The following is a 13,651-nucleotide window of genomic DNA, read 5'->3' on the forward strand; positions in this document are numbered from 1 at the left end:
GATGATGATGATGATGATGATGATGATGATGATGATGATGATGATGATGATCTACCTCTCTGAAGATCCTATTAGTCCAGTTGAGGGGTGGCGGTGACAGGCACATTACCTATCTTCCAACAGCAGTGTTAAGAGTAATAGGGAATGTCAAGAAAGTAATATGGAGAAAGAATTTTAACCCTTTCCCCAGAACATTGCTTTGATCTACATCCCTGAATAAAACAAGAGAGAACTCAGGGCAGAAAAAGAATAAAATCCACAATATTAAAACCAATTGAAATAAAAATTATACCAAATTAAACTGAAATCAACAAGATCTAAATCATACCAAAATCCAAAGTAATAAACAGTTGACAAGAACATCAATTAACTAAATAAGACTAGAAAAGAAGGTTACCAAGTTCCTATGATTTTTATTGTTTATTCTTAAACATTCTCAAATGCATAAAGAACACACAGCATTTACCTGCTTTCCAGGTAAACTGAATTTTGCATGGCATCAAACAACCACACTTTAACATAAGCGAGTAAATGAATATCACATCCAGTATCAGATGATCTATGGCATAGGGAAATCTGCAAAGTTTAGGAGTCATTTCAGATAAACAAGGGCCTCATTCCCACTACGTTTTAAACCGGTTTGCAAATCAGTTTGAAGTGGTTTAAAGAACTCTGGTTTGCACTTGAACCAAATAGCTGAAGTGATTTGGAGAGGGGGGGCATGCCATTTAACCTGTGTCTTTTTGACATTGAATCATTTGCATGAAGAAACTCCGTGTGCTAAGGAAATACTACTCCATTCCATGACCTCTCACATTTCTGACTGGCAAACATGATTGATGTCTTGCTGCCTATAAAAGGAACGCAATAAATTCGAACAAAGTAGATGAATTTTCTCTCATCGTTTTTATTGCCATACTAGGAAACTTTTGCAGTGCTGAATTTCTCCAGGTCATGCTGCTCTTTGGGAAAGAGAGACTAAAGGAATGGGGAATGGGAAGCAAGGATAAGAAAAGCAGAGGTTATTCAAAAAATTTGGGAATGTACAAGGGCAGCTCTTTGGTTCTATAATCATATTTCCCAATCCTTAAAAATAATAAAATTAAAGCAGCCGTGGGAACTTCAGTTCTGTTGAGGCATGAGGGGAAATTCGGCTCCATTAACCCCTGAAATAATTATTTTTGGACTACACCTTGTTTATGCCACCAGCCAAGTAGCTACTAGTTATGCTGAGTGGGGACTCTGGAGGAAGATAGTGCCCCGAAAAAGCAAGCAAGCAAGAAGAAGAAGACAGAAGTAATAATAATAACAACAACAATAACTACTACTACTACAAGGCTTTGTCTTGCACTATTGTTTTGATTGTTTTAAGCTGCTATTAGACCCACCAAGGGGGGAAAAAGAAACATGATACAGGTGTGTTTCCTGCTTACTCCACAAGAAAGCTGTGTGGAAAAAGGATTGAACTGTCTCTACATCTGAAGCACTAATCTAATCTAACATGAACTCCCCCCCCCCCCCACAACACACACACAGGTAAATCACTGTTCATAAGAAATTATTTTTGTTTTATATTAAAACATATATTACATCTCTTTCCTCAAGGAAAAATTCAAGGTAGTCAACTGAACCTATATCACATTAAACTGAATTCTGAAAGATTTAAAATGATCCAAAATCAAAGTTAATAACTGTTGATGAGAACAACTTTCAACTAAATAACAACAGAAAAGCACATACCGAATCCCTGTGGTTTTCAGCACAGTGGCCCAAACGTTCTCAGATGCTCATTGCCATCATGTTTTGTTCACGCTGTGAAAGTCTGCTTTTTATATCCTGTTTCCCCCCTTTCTCTATTCTATTTCCTTTCCTTGTCTCATCCTTCACCCCAGCCAGGGTAAAATGTTATTGTTTTCATTAGTTGTTGTTGCTCTCAGTGTTAGCACTGTGATGATAAGAGACCCAGTGCCAGTAAAAAAAAAGCCAAAGAATCAGTAAATGGCCGGCTGTGTGCCAATGAAAGAAATCAGATGAGGAAAAAGAAAAAGGAAGGCTTCACTAATGAAAGTTCCCATTAATATTGTTTTGCATGTTCCTTCATCTAGGGAATGTAACACAGAGAGCGGCCTTACACCTAGTTGGACTGTCTGCCAACCTAATTCAGTGCTATCTACAGCAGAGCTAGACAGCCTGGACCTAAGTTCTTAGTTCCAACTAGTGCAGACTCAGTGAGTAAATAAAGGGTAAACCAACTCTTATGTAATTTCAGTTGATTCAGTGGAACTACTTTAGTTGGGGCTAAAAATCCAGTTTAAACTCTGGCACCCTCCAAAGGTGACAGTGTGGCATAGTGGTTTGAGTATTGGACTACAGCTCTGGAGACCAGGGTTTAAACTTTCCACTTGCCCATAGAAACCCACTGGATTACTTTGGCCAAGTCACACTCTCTAGCCTCAGAGGAAGGCAAAAGTAACCCCCCTTGAACTAATCTTGCCAAGAAAACCCCCTGGTAGGAGTGCGTCATGGTCGCCATAAGTTGGAAACTACTTGAAAGCACACAACCACACCCTTCCAGATGTGTTGGCAGCAACTCTCATAACCCTAATCTCACATCATCAATTGTGAAAAATTACGGGAACTGTAATCCAAAACACCCAGAAGGCATCAAGTTGCAGATACAGTGATCGTAGGCCACAGCCCAATTTGAGGAGACAGAGCTTGGTCCTTTCATATTACAAAGCATATACGTTCTATGACTCAGCTGAAAACCTGACAAAAATAAAATAAAGGAAATTTATATATAGCCTTGTAACTGTACAGTTAGAAGTGAGCAGGTACAGATCTGCACTGCTGCAATCAAAGAAAATAGCCTATTCTGTTCATCATGGGGGAAAAGAATTTTCATTTTATTACTTTTTCTACTATCCTTCCTTCAAGGAGTTCTGAATGGGCATATAAATTCCCTCTACCTTCAAAATCATCCTGTGAGGTAGCTTGAGAGAAAATTGCAGGACCAAGGTCATCCAAAGAGCAGCAATAGTCAAGCAGGCACTTCAACTTGTTCTCCCTGGTCCTAGCCTAACACTCTGATTTAATTGTCCCCAAGTGAGGTTGCCCTCTAGATGTGTTGTCCTACAACTCCTATCCTAACACTCTAGGCTATAAGGTTCATATTACTCTGCTCTCCACAGTCATAGTCCAACGTTCAAACCACTATAACATGCTGGCTTTCTTATGTACACAGAGCTAAATGGCAGCTTTAAAGTTAAAAGCATTTGAATTGAAAAGATTAGCGTGAATTTTTTGTGGGGAGGGAATAGCTGTGAGGTTCAATTATGCATCTTCCCTGGCAGAGCAGTGCAAACTATTCCAGAGCATCTGGACAGCAGTTGTTAGAACTGATGCTGGACAACACAGAACTTTTCAACAACATGCAACAGGGCGTTTTGAACACAAAGAATATTAGAGTGTTCCGAGGAGATCTGTCAGCCTGAAGAAGACAATGGCAAGATTTCTCTGAATAAATTTTGCCAAGAAAACACTATGATAGGATCACCAGGATCAAGTCTGAGTTGACTTGAAGACACATACTACTACTACTACTACTAATAATAATAATAATAATAATAATAATTTGTATCCCGCCCCTCTGAGAACAATCGGGGCGGCTAACAAGGTTAAAAATACAAAACATATAAAAATACAAAACATACCACAAATAAATCAATAAAATGTCCAATATTTTAACTATTTTGTTTTAAAAATACAGTAGGTGTATGGTTCATAAGCAAAACCAAAATGTTTTAGAGCCGGAGCAGATGGGCAGAAAAAAGTGGCTCCATCCTGTATTATCTGAAAGCAGGTTGAACCTCCGCAGTTTGCACCACCTATACTGAAGGCTGCCCAAACATCCACTGGCTATCCACACAGCATGGCTTCAAGCTGTGCCATGTGATGATGATGATGATGATGATGATGATGATGATGATGATTTGCTGCCTGCCCACCATGCATGTGCACCATCACACAAACACACCATCAGTGACCTCCAATTACTTCCCTCTTCCCATCCAGATGCCATTGCATTAGACACTCGCCTATATGATCAGTCACACAGTTACACATGTGATGCACCGCCTGTACAGTGTATCAGTGCATTGGTGTGCTCAGTGACAAAGCATAACAACAACAACAACAACAACAACAACAACAATAATGGAAGCCCACCATACATGCCCCACACACCCCATGCTCCCTCTTTTGGACTATCTGTTTTGTGTATAATTATATCCATTGCATTATTGGTGATTGGGGTTTTGCTTTGCTGCAATCCCGTGGTATTTACTCGAACACCTCAGAGTGAGATTGACATCAACTCACTGGAGAGCCTACACGGCAATAGCTCCATCCCATTGGAATGCACTCCCAGAAGAGATCAGACTCAGCCCCACATCGGAAGCCTTTAAAAAGGCACTGAAAACCCATCTTTTTCAGTTAGCATATCCTTCCAACTCTATATAGAGATATTACACCCCAATAAGACCAGGATGCCTAGCCAAAACTGATAGCATGACTGTTTGGTATATTGTTTTTAAGGTTTTTAATCTGTATGAAATTTTTGATGTATTGTATTGTAATATGTTACAGCTATGATATGTGAACCGCTTTGATCTGGAGGAAAGGCGGTATACAAATAACAGTTTTATTATTATTTATTATTAGCACCAGGCCATTTACATACTGGTGCCGATGCACATTTTCCACCCTGAGTTGCAGTATCCCAGCTTGTTTTTGCTCTGGTTTTTAGCCCTGGAGCATGACTTCATTTTACTTCCCAGCTGCTTTTGCCTCAAGCGTCATCTAAATCCCTTAACTTCAAAGTAGCTAGAAGCAGCTATATTTTGCCCATGTGTTTCACCTCTAAGTAACTAAAATTTTGCGAATGTGCCTTAAAGGTGATATGACAGATAGTACCAGAACTCTTCATCAGGCATGATGATACAATAATTAGAAGGCAAGGAAGAGATAAGATGTCCAAAAAGGAAGAGATAAGATGTTCAAAAATCTAGCAAAGGGAATGCTTTGAGTGCATCTAAAGCTGCAAGGTGGTTAACAGCAGGATCTTCATCGCTCCCTATCGTAAGAGAGCTGACTGAGACACAAGCAACAGCTCATCCATTAAGGGAGTGATAGATAGGAGGAACATATTGTTTTGCTGGAGGAGTCTCACAGTCATCAGTGTGGTTGGTGGAAATTCTCTGTTTCTCAGGCTATCTGGCAGGGCAGATCAGCATCCCCCCCCCCCCGCCCCACAACATGCCAGGGACTGGTGCCATATTGTCATCATATTTATGTATCATCACCATAATCTAGCACTGTGCTAGAGTTTTAGTGTGCTACTGGGGGAAAGACAAAATGTACACGGGCTTGTAATTTGGGATGTATCCACACTGAATAGTTTACAGCAGTCTGCCCATGGCTCTCCGTCCTGTGAAATCCTGGGGTTTGTAGTATGGTGAGATACTTCAAATGTTCTAAGTTCTCTGTAGCCCACTGTCTTGAACTACAGCATCGGCGCTCTCTGGCAGAGAATTTAAAATACAGGTATTCCTTGTGTAATGAATATCATGTGTGTTCCTCAGCATTATTTCTTTAACAGAAAATTTGGTACTACACGCAGAAATAACATGGAAAGAACAGGGACAGGTTCCTATACTACAAAACAGAAAAGCAGTTCAACATGATTCAGTAAACCTTTGGTTCTAAACTGTCAATATGCACATGTGAAACGAAACAACCAGGTCAGGTATGCCTTGCACAATTAAATAAAACATTTTGAACCTTCCAGAGATTGCTTGAAAGCTTCTTCCAAAATGTATTTGGGGATGACCTTTTCTTTCACCAGCCTGCACTTTTCCTATGATCTCCATTTTGGTCGCCAAATTTATAGACCTATGCTTTCTAAAAACATGCTGGGAGTAGCTGGTGAGGCAGGCTTGTTAACTGAGGTACGTCTCTGTGTTCCTATGCATAGCTGAGATAGGACCAGCGAGAGTAAAATCCCATTCTTTCCCAACTTAAGCCTTATTAGAATCATAGAATCATAGAGCTGGAAGAGACCGCAAGGGCCATCCAGTCCAACCCCCTGCCATGCAGGAAATCCAGATCAAAGCATCCCCGACAGATGGCCATCCAGCCTCCGTTTGAAGACCTCCAAGGAGGGAGACTCCACTACACTCCTAGGAAGTGTGTTCCACTGTCGAACAGCCCTTACTGTCAGAAAATTCCTCCTAATGTTGAGGTGGAATCTCTTTTCCTGCAGCTTGGATCCATTGCTCCGGGTCCTAGTCTCTGGAGCAGCAGAAAACAAGCTTGCTCCCTCCGCAATATGACATCCCTTCAAATATTTAAACAGGGCTATCATATCACCTCTTAACCTTCTTTTCTCCAGGCTAAACATACCCAGCTCCCTAAGGCGTTCCTCATTAAACTATTGGATTGTTTAATGCAGACCTGCTGCTGCTTTTGAGAGAGTCAGTGTGGCATAGTGGTTTGAATGTTGGACTACAACTCTGGAGACTAGGATTCGATTCCCTACTTGGCAATGAAACCCACTGAGTGACCCTGAGCAAGTCACATCCTCTCAGCCTCAAGGGCAAACCTCTTCGGAACAAAGCTTGGCATGAAAACCTCATGATAGGTTTGCCTTAGGGTCACCATTAGTCAGAAGTGACTTGAAGGCACACAACAACAACAACAACTACAACGGTTTCTTCCAACTTCATGATTCTGTCATTCTGTCATTCTGACAAACTGCTGCTTATCTGTGTTTCTCCAGCCTTCCTTCATTACTCTTCCAGTCCTTATCTTGCTTTTTTAAAAAAGAAAAGAAACTTGCTGTGAGTCAGAGCAAGGAGGAAAAAGTGGTCTAGGTGTATAAAACACTTTGTAAAAAGAGATTCTGTCAGAGATTTATTAATCATAGGATTTTGTGTAATGGAGCAATGGTAAAATGGTATCACAGGCCCATTACAGACGGGCATAAAGTACGGACTGGGTCCGTATTAGGGTTAGAAAGGGGCGTCCCTTCCGGATGCCCCTAACCCTAATACGGACCGAGTCCGTACAAAATGGCAGCGCCTGTTCCACACGGGGGCCACCATCTTTATGTAGCACTGTGTCTGCACGTCGAGCGGCATGTATGATGCGGCAAGTGCGCCATTGGCACCTCGCGGCATCATATCCACACCGCAAAGAGAAGCGCCATTTTGGCGCTTATTTGCAGCGCGGAGGAGCCTCGCGGTTTGGACGCTGTCCGTACTTTATGATGATCAAGTGTGAGATACCCACCAGAGTAGTGATAACAGTGAAGGGCTGACAAGAGCAGAGGCCCTTATCACACATGAGATTGGAACTCAAATCCAGAACTAATTCAAATTGAAGGGGAAGCAGCGTCAATTCGAATCCAAGGCAATTCATGTGATGCATTATCACACGTGAAGAACGAAATTGTGGTGATTCCTGAGTCAAAGCGGAGTGAATGCACATTGAATTACCACGCCAGTATATACCATGTGGATTCAGCAATTCGAATTGGGAGCCTTTCACATGCTCAGTGGGGCTCTGAACACATTTGCATTTCCTTTGCATTTCCAGGGTGAAGAAGGGCGCCACTTCCTGGTTCCAGTTTCATGTGAATGCTAGCCTCACATGAATGATTGCTTCACATTTCTTCCTCTCTTCTATTTTCCCATCCCTGGCAGCCAAATTCAAATGGGTCCTCCATGTCAGAGCTCCCATCCATTTCAGTCACATGTACATCTATCCTTCTGTCATTCTCTTCATCCATTTCAGCTCCATCTACATCTATCCTCCTGTCATTCTCCTCATCCTATTCAGCTACATCTATCTCATCTATCCTCGCCATTCCTCTCATCCATTTCAGCCACACCTACATCTATACTCCGTATCAGAGCCCCATCCATTTATTATTATTATTAAGGAATTATTATTATTATTATTATTATTATTATTAAATGTCTTTCACTGCAAAATAATCAGTGTAGAAGCTGCAGGTTTACTTGGAAGTAAATCCTTTGGATCTGAAGGAGACCCATTTTGGAGGAGTGCAGAAATGATCCAGTTTCTCTTATTCTCCATGCTCCCTAAAATACCACCTCCCTGAATCCAATCCACTTTCCTTCCCTTTGTAACAGTTGCCTTCTCTTAGGATGCATCCACACTGGGGAAATAATCCAGTTTGACTCCACTTTGACTGTCCTGGCTCAGTGCTATGGAATTCTGGGAACTGTAGTGTTGTGAGACATGGAGCCTTCTCTGCCAGAGAGCTCTGGCGCCTCAACAATCTAATAACCTATTATTATTATTATTATTATTAAAACAATTTTATTATAATTATTATAATTATTCTCCATGCTCTCCTTCCCTTTGTAACAGTTGCTTTCTCTTAGGTTGCATCCACACTGGGGAGATAATCTGGTTTGACTCCACTTTAACTGTCCTGGCTCAGTGCTATGGAATTCTGGGAACTGTAGTGTTGTGAGACATTGAGTCTTCTCTGCCAGAGAGCTCTGGTGCCTCAGTAAACTAATAACTTATTATTATTATTTTAAAAATAAATTATTATTATTATTATTATTTTAAAATTTGTTTTGTTTTGGTTTTTTATAATTAATATAATTATTCTCCATGCTCCCTAAAGTACCACCTCCCTGAATCCAATCCAATCTCCTTCCCTTCATAACAGTTGCTTTCTCTTAGGTTGCATCCACACTGGGGAGATAAACCAGTTTGACTCCACTTTCACTGTCCTGGCTCAGTGCCATGGAATTCTGGGAGTTGGAGTTTGTTGCTCCCCCCAGCCTCCAATGGCCCCCTCTGTTGCTCCCATCTCTCCCCCCCAGCCTCCTGTTTCATTCCCTTCATCCGTCATCTACTTCTAAATCTACCCTTCCGAGCACCAGAAGCAAATGGGGTAAAATTTCAGTGCAGCATCATGGGAAATGGAGGTTTGAGGGTGTACCAGGACGGAAGCAAAGTTACATTCCACACCAGATCAATTCGGATTGAAATCGAAGTGAGCTTAGAAGCAATTTTTGTGAATTCGCTTGTTATCGAATTCACCAAAATGAGGAGTCACTTTGGATTGCCTGATGAAGCGCCTCGGAATAACCACCCATAGAAAGCAATCATGTGAGATAATATATCATGTTTTAGCGTTAATCCGCATGGTTGGACCTGCAGTCGCATCGGAACAGAGCTGCAAAACCCTCCGTGTGATAGGCTCAGAGTTTGACTCTGGGGCAGAGTGATGTAGTGGTTTCAGCACTAGACTATGACTTTGGAGACCAGGGTCCGATTTCCACTCAGCTATGAAACTCACTGGATGACCTTGGGCAAGTCACACACTCTCAGCCCCAGAAAACTCCATGATAAGTTCACCTTAGCATCTCCAAGCTAAGGAGTTTATCACACGGGGGAAATCCCGTGCAAAAACAGGATTTAAAAGGTAAAAAAAAACAACAACAAAAGCAGGTTGATTTTCACACATGTCATTGTTAAACTTGTGTTAACCTAAGCAGAAAGTACACAAAAGCCGCTCCTTTTTACTTTCAGGATTTTCCAAAAGTAAAAAGAAGTGGCTTTTGTCTACTCTCCCTCCACTTTCCATTTGGATTAACATTAGTTTAACAATGACGTTATTTTGTGGTTCCCCCCCCCCCAATTTAAACCCCCGGTTTTTGCACAGGATTGCCCCTGTGTGATAAACCCCTAAGTCACACAAGAACAAAGAGAATAGTAGAGTGTGTAAGACCTGTGTCTCTTGAGCTGTTGACAACCTATGTGTCCATTTTCATTGCCCCAGCTTTACATGTACAAAACTCACTATACGAATGACAAGGGATTACGAAGACGACAGTGGGCAAAGCACAGGATAGGATAACACTGAAGGAAACTGTTTACTTGGTGGGAAGTGCCCTTGCCTACCATTCCAAACAGCAAGGGGTGGTATTTTTCATGATACCTGTCACAGAAACTGGGAAAAAATATTGGTCTTTAGTTTAATGAGGTTCAAACATTTTGGAAATGAAACCCAGAACTGGAATACTTATTGAAAGCACCCCTTGAAGAGTCCGATGCAGAATGCATATTCTGGTTCCAATGTATCCTGGGATGTTGTTGTTATTAACTACCCTCATGGCGAGCCTGTGAGTGAAATGTCTCCAAGACCTCCAATCTTCCACAGCCACAGATGCTGGCGAAACGTCAGGAAGAAACTTTTCTGGAACATGGCCACATAGCCCGAAAAACCCACAAAAAACTATGGATGCTGGCCACGAAAGCCTTCGACTTCCACTGCTTTGTTTAGGTTCTGTAAATTTGGGACTGTGACTTTCTTGACTGAGTCTAGCCAGCTGGCATGTGGTCTTCCTTCTTTCTATTACAGTACTTTCTACCTTTCCTGGCATTATTGTCTTTTCCAATGAGTCCTTACTCTCATGATGCATGACAGCCTCAGTTTCAGCATCTTGGCTTCCAGGGAGAGTTGATGTTTGATCTGTTCAAGGACCCAAATTTTTTTGTTTGTCTTTCTGGCCATCCATGGTGCCCTCAGCACTCTTCTCCAACACATCTTAAATGAGTTGATTTTCTTTTTATCTGCTTTCTTCACTGTCCAGCTGTCACATCAATACATGGTGATAGGAAGCTGCCTTTTATGTGGCGGCTGGAAGCCCCACACCATTTTATCAATGGGACTCAAGCATAGGTGGAACTTGCCTTTGGTGCTCAGCACACTTTAAGATCTTACTAGTTCTTTCATGGCAGCCCTTCTCATTCCTAATCTTCTGTTATCTTGACTGCAGCCACCATTCTGATCAATGTTTGATCCAAAACTTTAACTATTTCAATTCCTCATTGTCTAGGTAGAATTAATGTAGATCCTCTGTGGCCACTATACATCTTGGGATGTTTGTTGTTGTTGCTGCTGTGTGCTTTCAAGTTATTTTTGGCTTATGCTTGCCCGAAGGTGAACCTATCATGGGGTTTTCTTGGCAAGTTTCTTCAGAGGGGGTTTGCCATTGCCATTGCCATACTCTGAGGATGAGAGTGTGTGACTTGTCTAAGGTCAAGTTCAAGTGGTGGACAAATCCTCATTTCCAGAATTGTAGTCCAACACTCAAACTGGATACAGTATATCCCTCATAAAATAAAAAAGAAAGGAGAAGGGGAAAGGGAATGGAAGAAAGAAAGAGAAAAAGAAACAGAAACAGAAAAAGAAAGTTGGGAAAGTAGATATTATTTTATAGAATCCTATAAATGAGTTCTGTTGTTTCTAACCAAATGAGGAAGAAATAGGAGCCAGCATGGTGTGGTGGTTCAAGCGATGGACTAGGACTCAGTAGACAAGGGTTCGAATCCCAGCTCAGCCATATAAACCCACGGAAGAGTTTATCACACGAAGGAGATTGTGAGTTTATCCTGTGAATATCCTGGAAAAAATCACGTAACTATGTGAAATAATTTCACATGACATTGCCCAAAACCGCCATTAAAGTGGTTGCAAAGAAGCATGAATGTGCATCTTTTTATTTTCAGGATTTCAGCGACAATGCATTTCTGATATTACTTTATTTGCATATGCATGTGCGATAATCATTCGCGCAATTCCTTGCCATTTCTGCTTTTGTTTGCAGGATGCTTTCAATGCACTTTAATCTCTATTTAATGCTGAAATCAGGGCCAGTGTGATAAATATGTCTGTGTGACCTTGGGTAAGTCGCACCCTCTCAGCCTCAGAGGATGGCAATGGTAAAGGCAATCCCCCTCTGAAGAAACTCACCAGGAAAACCCCATGAGAGGTTCGCCTTAGGGTCACCCGTCAGTCAAAAAATGACTTGGGGAGAAAACCCCTCTGAAGAAACCCACTTAAGATAAACCCCATGAGAGGGGGGTCCCAAACACACTGCAGAAACAATCCAGTTTGGGACTGCTTTAAGTGCCCTGGCTCAGTGCTAGGGAAGATTGGGCAGGATAGTTTTGTGTGACACTGAGCCTTCTCTGCCAGAGAGCTCCATTACAACAAACTACCATTCCCAGGATTCCCCAGCACTGAGCCAGGGCAGTTAAAGCGGTCTCAAACTGGATTGTTTCTGCAGTGTGTCTTGGACCTGGGTCGCTCTGAAGTTGGAAAAGTCGTGAAAGAACAAGAAGGGACGTTTTAGGGTCGCCTTTAAGTCGGGAAGGACAACAGCAACAACAACAGCAACCAGAAGAAGCCAGTGTGTCGGGTGTTTAAATAATGTGTTTCAGCCAAAAATATCCTGAATGAAACTCCCCAAAAGTCCCTGGTGAAGAGGAAAAGGAAGGAAGGAGGGAAGGGAGGAAGGAAGGAGGGAGGGAGGGAGGAGTCCAGAAACCCCTTCCCCCCATACTCACGTCTTCATGGGGCTTCTTGATTGTGAAGAAGCCCAGGGTCTTGGGGGAAGAAAAGGAGGACCCCCTTTTCTCCTTCTCCTCCTCCTCCTCCCGCAGCTTACAAGAAGGAAGGCAGGCGAAAGAGGGAGGAAGAGGCGACAAAGCCTTGCCTTTTCCTCGCCCGTTTTGGCCAGGCCCCCATTGCCTTCCAGAGGCGGAAAGGGGCTACCACTTGGAGAATTGTTTGTTGCCTACAAAGCCTGGGAAAGGAAGCCTTCTTGGGCGTCGCTTCCCCTTCTCTCTCTCTCTCTCTCTCTCGGGGGCTACACTCTCGCTGCTTCCCGCTCTTTGGGGCTTGTGTCACTCTCCGTTTTCCGAGGAAAAACTCATCAAGGGAGGGAAGGGCCTCGAGTTCTGGGGAAAGGAGACTCTGGGGTTGCATCCACACTGAGGAACTAATCCGTTTTGAGCCCGCTTAACTGCCATGGCTCAAGGGTCTGGGCTTCCTTGGTCGTGGTGCAGCCAGAGGAGAGCAGAAGTTGAGGGAACCGGGCTGGGAATCCCCCTCCAACTCCGCAATGCCTGGAAATGAGTTGTCTCTGCATGGGACACTTCCCGGCAGCATCCGCACTGGGCAGTGAACGCGGTTTAACCCCGCTTTAGCTGCCCAGGCTCCATAGTATGGAACCCTGGAGGCATAGTCCTTGGTTGAGGGGCACCAGAGCTCTCTCTCTCTGACTCTTTTGACACAAACTATGGGCTCCAAAACACAAAACTACAGCAATGATCCACTTAGAGACCGCTTTATAGTTGCTATGGAATGCTGGGAACTTTGTCGTGGCACCAGAGCTCTCTGATAGAGAAGGCGGAATGTCTGACAAAACTGCCATCTCCAGAATTTCTATAGCAGAGGTGGAAACTCCGTGGACTGACTCTCAAGCCTTCCAGGGACAGAGCCAAGGGGGGGGGATATTGGGGTCCAGACCCTCCCTTCCATTAGAAAAATGAATGGTGTGTGCTGCTGCCCCATTATAATGGTGGCACTTAGTCTGGACTCCCCCCTTCCAAGACGTCCCTGAGCCGTCTTGCCGTTTGACTGCTCTTTCGAAGACATCAGCAAACCAATATAATCCAACAAGAAATATTTGAAACCCACAAAAACCACTTCAGGCTAAGCACCTTTGTTGCATTTATTGCTCTTGCATTTCCTCAC

General features: G+C 42.8%; 1 protein-coding gene across 2 annotated transcripts in view; it reads right to left on the reverse strand.

Annotated features, from left to right (window-relative positions):
- Nucleotides 1-12,682, reverse strand: part of LOC121922770 (oncostatin-M-specific receptor subunit beta-like) — a 51,971-nt gene extending 39,289 nt beyond the window's left edge. The window contains exons 1-2 of one of the 2 annotated variants that reach the window (XM_042452557.1): nucleotides 12,460-12,682; nucleotides 1,741-1,945 (exon numbers count right to left, since the gene is read on the reverse strand). The gene's annotated coding sequence lies outside the window, so the exon portion shown is untranslated. The remainder of the gene's footprint in view (nucleotides 1-1,740; nucleotides 1,946-12,459) is intronic. The other variant, XM_042452558.1, reaches the window with a different exon arrangement.
- Nucleotides 12,683-13,651: the final 969 nt, after the last annotated feature.

This window comes from Sceloporus undulatus, chromosome 2 (assembly GCF_019175285.1).
Source record: "Sceloporus undulatus isolate JIND9_A2432 ecotype Alabama chromosome 2, SceUnd_v1.1, whole genome shotgun sequence".
Classification (NCBI taxonomy): Eukaryota; Metazoa; Chordata; class Lepidosauria; order Squamata; family Phrynosomatidae; genus Sceloporus; species Sceloporus undulatus.